A 9,823-nucleotide genomic window follows, 5' to 3' on the forward strand; every position below is an offset into this window, starting at 1 on the left:
TTTAGGGGCCGGGGATCTAAGCTGCGAATTGCTGTAAGGCAGAGTCCTTGTTGGTCCTCTTTGTGTCTCCAGAGCCAAACCTATTATTTGGCCTGTAGTAAGGATGTCTAAGTGTTTGCTAAATGAGAAAAAAAAAAAAAAAATGGAATTAAAAAAAATGAATAATAACTAAATTAAGAGCTCTGTATGAGTTTGAGTCTGTTTCATCATAACACTCTGAAAAGCCACATTTTCTTTTGCTTTATCTGAAACTACAATGGATTGTTCAAAATTTATAAATGAAAAATACAAGCATAAAAAGTTATCTAAGTTTCCAGGTTCAAAAGTCAATATATGGATTTGTCCCCTCTGAAATTCTAGTAATAAGGCTTTTATTATTTAAATTCTATCTTTGAGTCAGAAAAAAATAAGTATCAGGAAATGTTCTTGGTTGTGTTAATGAGTTTTTAGTCTGTGAGAGTAACTATTCCTTATAAGGTACCAGGCATTTTACCAATATTTCAAGAAAAGAAATAGAAATTTAGGAGAAAGCTCTACCTTACCTGTAATACTATAGTATAATTATTTACACTGAAGAATTGACAGAACTTCATCTTGTTAATGACATATATTAGAAATTTTATAGATGACTTATACTTAGGGAAACATCCATAGCAAAGACTGGAAAGCTAGATGAAAATACTACCCACTAACCCTTCAAAAAGGGGTAAAAATAAAATATACAGTCATTTCTCTACTTGGCAGTCTATTTTACGTAATTATGTCTTCAACATCGTGCATAGGCAATATTTCACATTAACCAATTAAAAGCCTTCTAAATCTCAGAATACTAAATAACGTAAGCAGTGACCTGCAATTAGTATTTTTTAAAACAGAATATGCTATTTTTCTGAAAACATTTTTAGATTTTTGAATCTGTGATATTAACTTTTTTGTTGTCAATTTCTTATGTTGTTATGACCAAATATTGAATTTGCATTTTTATTAATTCAGCACATTTCACCTGGAAGATGCTACAGTTATAATTAAGAATCATGACTATCTTTACAGTGTTTACAAACTTAACGTTTTCACATGTGAGTTTAATGTTTAACCCTCTTGACAGCATAAATGTCCTTTTACTTGCCCCCTATTGCCTAATTTGTACTGCAGCGTAATCATTTAATACAATCGTGAGGTGATAGCACAAATTTACTTTCTAACAACAGCAACAACAAAAAGCCTCTTCCTTTTCAATAATATCTGTGGATGTAGAACATGAGCCCCGATTTATCCTTGCACTCTGTTTGACTTACCTAATTTATGCAGCCGGATAAATAGCACATCTAACAGGAAAGCCGAAAGGCATGCCATCAGTTGCACGAGCGGCATGGGGGTAAGTACACGAGTAGCTGATTATGGACGGTGTCACTGCTATTTCTCAAGCCCCACTGAGCCCAGCAATACGTATTGACCTGGGATAAATATGTTTCCTCTCTGTGGCCAAACTTTCAGCAGAGTTTTTATTGCTCCAGTGTCAAAGAGACAAAATAGGTTTTGACCGGGGCAAAGGTAGGCTGCCAGAGGTCTCTAATCTATGACTGGTGTTAGTCCTAATTATCCTCTAAGTGACTTGTAATCATCATTTAACTGTTTTTCTTCAGCATTTTGACAGAGTCACCTTACCTTCTTAGTCTAAGGATCACCTACACGAACCAATATTATCAGTAGAAAGAACCAGAACACATTAACAATGTTTCACCTCATTATAAAGTGAAATAGAGAACATTAATGTTTCTCTGTGAAAATTGATATGTTTTGCTAGATTTATTTTAATTTTAGAAAATGCTGCTAATAGGAAGTAAAGAAAAAGGGAAAGATAAGAAGAAAAACTAGGTTTTCCGTAAAGATTGCTTTAAAATAAATAAAATTGTATGTATGAGTAACATCATTGTGTGTTCCCAACTACCTTGTGTTCTTCACAGAAATTTTTTAAAGGCTACTCTTCATAAGAAATAGAATATGAAAATCTCTGCCTGCGTGTACTAATTTTCTTGTGAAAACTGTAACACTCATTTAGTGCTTCTTGCTTCCTTATACTTACCTGTTTGCTTGTCACCAAATCTTTTCACCTTTATCTTCCTTCCAAACGTGTAAATAAAGAGCCATATTTGACACTGGTGTCACTCTAGTTTGAAAGCACTTCAGGGACTCTAATATACAGTTTTGTTTTGTTTTTTAACCTGTTATAGAAGCTATATGACTTTTGGTCATTAATAAATCTCTCTCTCTCTCTCTCTATATATATATATATAGATTGATAGATGATAGATAAATAGATATAGATAGATAGATAGATAGATAGATAGATAGATAGACAGACAGATAACTCTACCTCCCTCTCAATTGTAATTCTATATTTGTACCTATATTTTATTTATATTTAATTCTTTATCTCTACCCTTACCTAATTCTATCCTTATTTCTATATAAGGCACGATCACACTTTATTTCATTTTTAAACAGAAAAGATTCAAGCTATAGATATAGTTCAGCACTTTTATTTTTTGCCTGGTATATTGTAAACATTTTCCTTACCAACACTATTAATAAATGAGAGCAGGCATGTGTCACTTACTATATTACAGTACTGTGCTCAAAATTTTATTTACATATATAAAATCTCATATAAATGTCAAAACAACCTTATGAAGTAGATCTGTTATTACCATTTTGTAGATGAGGGGACAAACACAGAGAGCTGAGCTGTGGGATGCCTCGCTGGGAATCTACCTCAGGCAACCTGGCTCCAGAGAACTTGTTTTTAAATGCCGTGTTGTACTTCATTTCTACAGACAGGACAGCCTCATCCTTTTAATAGCCATCTGTCATTAGATAACATAGAGGCATCAAAATAAATTTAAGTTTTCTAGTAATGGACTTTTAGGTTTTCTCCAGTTTTTCGCAATTGTGAATTATACGGCAATAAGCAATTATATATATATATATATTTTTTTTTTTCTGTACACCTGAGTAATTAATTTTGCAAAATAGTTTTCTAGCAAATACCTAGTTTAAAGAGTAGTCACATTTAAAATTTTTATCAGTACTGAAATCTTTCCTTCATTTAAAAAGAAATTCCTAATGCGTGACTTTAATATTTTATTGTTAGGCTCCTTCGAAATCACTCTGAAAACTTAATTTCTACCCAGCATTAACTGGTGTGACTAGCTTTGTGTGGCTGGCAAATTTAGTAAGCATGCCATCAAAATCTATACTAAGACATTGACAAATACTTGGAATAAGAAAGACAAGATTAGTGATTTTACTCTGGGGGTTGAAAATAAATATCCTCTCTACCCCAGCTTATTTATTCCTTCAATAAATAATTATTATTAACTGAATGATACTGAATAACATTTATTACTGGCTCACTGTATGCCAGATAGCAAGCATAAAATATAATCACTGATGATGAAATATTTAGAAGATGCATATTATTATCTCCACTCTACAGAGTAGAAAACTAAGGGTTCAAAAGATTATATGGCCAAAATCAAATACCTAGTATTTGTGAGAGCTAAAATATGAATTCAAGTTTGTCTAGTTTGAAAGCCTTTGCTCTTATCCTTTATATCATATCTGCTTTCTTAATTAGGTTTTCATGGAAGTAAGAAACAGATTTACTCAGGTTATTTCCAAATGGGAGAGAACCCCCGAAATGCGCATAAACACAAAGAAGTGACTGCAAAGAAGAGCAACACACATAGGGCTCAAAAGAAAGTGGGGCCATGGTTGAAGACCAAGAGCCTAATCAGGATCACATGGAGCTCCATGCCTGCGATTGCATCTCATGTACCTTATGCTCTCAGTAGATAGGGCTTAGTGATTTTTTTTTGGAGGGGGTGCTCATTAATTTTCCATTACCTTTGTAGGACGCCTCTATAGTTTTGCCAGACTTAGCCTTTGCTTCCTCATAGTCTCTACTCTTTCAGTGCATCCGCACACTATGCTCTCCTGGCTGTGCTCTAACTTACTTTCCCATTACCAACCATATTTGGCAACTCTACTAAGTGTTGGTGACAGAAGAACAAGACATGCTTCATGGACATTAATATATTGCTTATCTCTCTAATAAACTTCATGTAGTTCCTCAAATTTCCCAAAGGCATTTCTCATTTCTTTCCATTTACATATGCTCTTCCTTATGTGAAATGTGCTTACTCCTTTGGTCTTGCAACAAAACTCTACTTAGTTTTAATGACATGAATCAAATATTACCTTTTCTAGAAATCCCCCCTTATATCATCCACAACCTTCACACCCAGAATAAAGTGCCATTTAAGATTTCATATATGTAATCTGATTGTGTTTATGCCTTTGTCATCACACATTGCACAATGCGTGATTACTTGTTTTTATTACAAGTATTAAGTAATACAATTATTATTACATATGGTTTGGTTATCAGTAAGTCTTCTACACTGTGAGGCCCTTGATGAAAGAATTTCTCTTTTCCTTTGTAGCTCCTGAAAATCATACAGTGATCGGAGCCTAATATATACTCAGTACATATCAGTAGAATTAATAAATTATCAAACCACATTATAGTTTCTCTACTTTTTTTCCTAAGGAGACTTTTTAAAGGGCCTACCTGAAATCTCGTATTTTTTTACTAGTATAGTAATATTAAGATATTCAATCAATTTTATAAATTATTTAGTCAACAAAAATGCACATCTGTATTTACTGGACTTCATATCACATATGTATTTACTTACAAAATACACATAGATTATATTCAGTCTTCTCATTAATTTCTCCTTATTTTTAATTAATTTATCTTCGTACCATTAATTCCTCCTTGATTGTCTCTCATCACACTTTTTCTATTATCAAAAATTCAAAATAATTGCAAAAGGACATATTTTTAAAAATGTATATTTAACTCACTTAGGCAACTCTGTTCTCAAAATTTGATGAAAGACTACATCTCTTTATTATATAATTTTGCATTTCTAGCCAAATTTTTCCTTATTGACAATCACTTTAAATCAGCTTTAAAACACATGTATGTATTTTCTAGAGACAAAATTACCACTTGACCTTGAGTGCTCATCTTCTATGAAACAGGGGTGTGTGTGTGTGTGTGTGTGTGTGTGTGTGTGTGAAGCATTAACCTGATCTGGAGACTAAAAGAAAACTAATTGGCAATTATTCATTCTTGAAAATTTGACACATAAAGCAAAAGTACCTAACTTTAGGAGAAATCTTTTTTTTCCCCCTGAGGCTATTTCAACTTCACTTAGTAAAATTGTTCATTTTTCTTTTCCTTAAACATTGCTGTCCTAAAAAAAAAAAAAGAGTTCCATTCTTAGATAATACAAATTAGCTATATAAATCAAATTAGAATGTAAAATATATTCTAGATATGAGTTAAATATATGTTAAAATATTACTGTCTAGTTTTTATAACATTTTTAATTAAGATATATTTAATTTCAGTACAAATTAAGAGAATAATAATAAAATGACACATTTTCATAATAAAATATATATATATATTTTGTCATAGTTTGAAATCTTCAATGTAAACATTTGTAAACACCTGTTTTCCAAACTTGTCGGCATACCATTTACCTAGGATGTTTTAAAATTCTAGTAGTGATTCTTGGGCCCAATTTTAGAGATTGTGATTCAATAGGTCTGAGATAAGGACCTGTAATAAGCAATTAATAAATATTCCAGTTGTTCTGACCCAAATGGGATGCATATCCTTGTTTGGAAACATTGTTCTTTTTACATGTGGAAGTCTGTGAATAAATACTAAGTATTTGAAAGGCAGAGAGAACATTTGTGGAAGTGTTTGTTGAGTCATGAGTTGGAGTGATACATATCAGTGTCAAACACATAGTAATCAAATCCATTTTTCACTGAACACACAGACAGTACATGCATAATTATATTCTAATCAAGCATGTATACACCTATATACATATCATAAAGTATACATGTATGTAAATAAATATTTGTGCATATATGCAAAGAGAACAAGATATGCATGTATATATACAATTAAAGTATGCAAAGATATCTTGTGGTGTATCCTTAAAAAATAGGTTTGTTTTGTTTGCATATATGTTAATTTGGGTAAGTTGTATTATGTTATAAATTGTGCATTTTATTTTTGAGATTAGTTAATGCTACTCTCTGTAGCTCTAAGTCAGTACTGCTGCCTGCGGCATAGATACCCATCACAAATAGATATGTAGTGTGCTTATTACTTACAGATGAAAATCTATATCATGTCTAACTCTTTGCATTCAGAAACAATGCTGTGATGGATTATCTTAAAAAATCTATGTTAGTTTCTCATTGGTAAATAACCAAAAATGAAATTGCTTATGTGAGTGTGATATTTGGATCCATAATTTTACTAAATGGGATTGTATTACCCTTCGCAATTATGTCGTCCATTTATACTTCTGAGGTAGTTTCTATACACCATCCCTAACTCTTAATCTTATTCTACATTCTAATTTTTTGCTAATCTAATTGTTGTAAAGTGATACCTTGATGCTATTTTAATTCAAACTTCTCTGAACAAAGTTGATTACATATGATGCTCCAGAGTATGTTTATAACTCTGGACTATTTATTTTATTTATTCAGTTGATTCTCAGCCATATTAAATGACATCATGTATGGAGACATATTAAATGATTAGCTAAAATTGAATATGTCACCATATATGATAAGGTGAGTCTTTTGTCATTTTCTATTCTTGTTCAAAATTGTTTCAGCTCTTTATTGACTTTATTACTTGATATACGTTTTAGAATAAGCTTGTCTGGCTTATCCAAAAATCTTGCTATAATTCTGATAGTGAATTAATTAAATTTACTGATTGGTTTAGAAAAATTTGACATATTTATAATATTTAATCATCTTAGAACAATGTATGTCTCCTCTGGTATTAAAATATTTTTTATATACAATAATGGCATTTAAAAATATTCTCTATAAAGATCCACAATTAATATTTATATGCATTTTAATGTTGCTACTGTTGGAAATGTAATATTAACATATTCTTATTGGTTATCTTTGGTATAAACACTGTTGGTTTTTTAGTATTGATTTTTTATCGAAAATATTGCCAAATTTTGAACTGATCTCTTATTTGGTCCACTGATTCTCCAGAGTTTCCTACCTAAAGCATTATAATGTCTCCAGATAATAAAATTTGAATATTATATTACTTACTTTTTGTTATTTTAATGACATGATCAGTATATTTATGACTATACAGTTTATATTTCTGAATTAGTAGCAATAACGAACATTCTTATTTTGTTTCAACCATTGAAAAGCACTATGATAATTTTTGATAAGTAACTTTTATTGGGTGGATAAAATTATCTTCTACTTCTTATTTCATTAGTCTTTGTCTCCAGAGACTTTTAGTAATAGCTATTGGCCAATTTCTTTATTGCTCTTTATTTAAAACCTCTAACAATTTATCTCTGGATTATTTTTTTCTTCATAAATGTCCCCACATTTCTGATTTTCCTGGCCACCCCTGTTCCTAGCCGATGCTCCCTGCTCCCCAACTTTCCCAATCCAAAATTATTCACTTTCTATCTCCCAAAGGCTTATCATCAATTTATTATTATTGTTGTGTCGTTACTGTTGTTTTTATTGAGCTTTATCATTTTATTGTTGTGGTCATTATTGTTGTTTCATGAAAGATACTTTCTACCTTTCGCCTCTTCAATCTCTATGGTTTGGTCCTGGGATGAATCCAGAGTCCAGTTATATTTATAAATTAAACTTCAGAAGACTTAGGTATTTCTTGATGCAAAACAAACAAACAAAAGTAAATATGATGGTAAATACTAGGTACTGGGCAAGAACCAATCAAGAAAGGTTATCTGCTCATTTTCAGGCATTTAAGAGACATTCAACATATGCTACCTGGAGAATTTTTTCTCCTCAGGCTTGATTTTTGATATCAAAGATACAGAAACATTTATCTTGTTCAAAGCACTTTAAGTTGGGGAATAATAGCTATTGGTCATTTTTTTTTTTTTGTCAATCTTTATTTGAAACTCTGAAACAATTTACTTTTGAAGTATCTTTTTTAATTCAAAATTGTTCCTGGTCTCCAGTTTCTTCTTTATGCTTGTCTACAGAAGGACTTGCCCATGTTTACCTATGGATGAGTAAGCCCTAGTTAAAGAAGCATGTTTTTAAAAATGTCTTTACTGTTCCTAAAAATGTACCTGATACAGGATAACTGTATCTTTATTTTGTAATTGAGAATGAGACCATTTTATACACTGTCTTTCGTTTACAAGGCATTCTGGGAGCTTGTGTTCATAGCAATTAGCTAAAATTTAATAATTTCACCCAGTACATAGTTACATGAAAGACACACAATTTTCATTATTAAAAATGTTGCTAACACAGGATTTGACTAATAAATAGAAGGCATGGGGGATTTTTTCTGTGTTTTATATGCTTTATAATATAGTTAGACATAGGTTTCTTAACATGCATCAATTCGGTTCAGTTGTATTCAATCGTAAATGCATATATTGCAAAGCAATGATGTTGATCTAATAATTTGAATTGATGAAGTTCGGTGGATAATGAAGATAACAATGCCTCAGAATAACAGTCTTAATTTATTCTTTAATATGTTCAAAACAAACCACCTATATATTTCCAATTTGGTACTGACTACATATTAGATATTTTATGACAGGGGAAATGAGTTAACTTAAATATTGATCCCAAATCTTACAAAATAAACTCAACTCTCATGGTTGCTAATAAACATTAGTATAATTAATTATAGTGTGTTGTATTTTTTTAGTTCAATTATATCTCGCTCACTACATAAAATGAGAATCAGATATACCTATGATTAGGTACATTCCACCCTTCCAAAGAAAAACAATCTATATTCATTAAAATAAACAAACTTGGAATTAATATACATGGGGGAAATAATTCTCCAAACATGCTGACATAGTACTTCCAGAGAAAAACATGGATTATTCAAGTGTTAAAATGATGCTCTTCACAAAGATAGATTTTATTTTTCACAGCAGTGTGATAAAATTGTAAGTAATAGAATAAATTTGACAAAATGAGCATTGCTTCATCAATGCTTGTCAGTCTGTAGAATGTTTAGAAGATTTGAAGTAACAGCTTACATTTCAATAGCTTAGGCTCTCAGCATCCATCTGCGAAGTCATTTAATTAAGAATGTTATTGTTTTCTTGAATGCTTAATATGTCATTTATTAATGAAACATGCATACATGCACACCCAGAGATGTCAGTTTAATACTTAATGGATTTTTACATCTGCTATCTTCAGTACTTTAATGTTAATAAAACTTTTTATAAAATTACTAAATTAAATTTATCTTAAATATTTTCACCAAGCATCTGAATAAAAAAAAATATATATATATATATATATTCTCTCTTCCTATTTGAGTTGCAAGTGATCCTTTCATGAAATATGACAGAAGTAGTTTGGAGAGATAATGATACCAGTAAAGAAAATATTGGTAAATATTGAGTTACCTATAAACAAGTTGGCCTTGACCTTACTTTGATTTGGAAGTAAAACACCAAGTCTATAATAATAAGTTAATGAATAAATTAGTCAATAATATATCTAGAGAATTAAGAATTTTAATAAAATGAAAGTTAATATATGACAAATTAGACCTTAGCTAATATTTTGAATACGATATTTAAATGGGCATGCAAAACAAAGGATTGATTAAATGCAGATGTGGAGATGTATGTAAAAATATTAATAA

At 30.7% G+C, this 9,823-nt stretch overlaps 1 long non-coding RNA gene across 1 annotated transcript in view; it reads right to left on the reverse strand.

The window, feature by feature from the left end:
- LOC107506487 overlaps nucleotides 1-1,403 on the reverse strand; it is a 114,553-nt gene extending 113,150 nt beyond the window's left edge. The window contains exon 1 of the long non-coding RNA XR_001595941.2: nucleotides 1,296-1,403. This is a non-coding gene — a long non-coding RNA (uncharacterized LOC107506487). The remainder of the gene's footprint in view (nucleotides 1-1,295) is intronic.
- Nucleotides 1,404-9,823: the final 8,420 nt, after the last annotated feature.

The sequence above is a fragment of the Rousettus aegyptiacus genome, unplaced genomic scaffold, assembly GCF_014176215.1.
Source record: "Rousettus aegyptiacus isolate mRouAeg1 unplaced genomic scaffold, mRouAeg1.p scaffold_m13_p_11, whole genome shotgun sequence".
In the NCBI taxonomy this organism is placed as follows: Eukaryota; Metazoa; Chordata; class Mammalia; order Chiroptera; family Pteropodidae; genus Rousettus; species Rousettus aegyptiacus.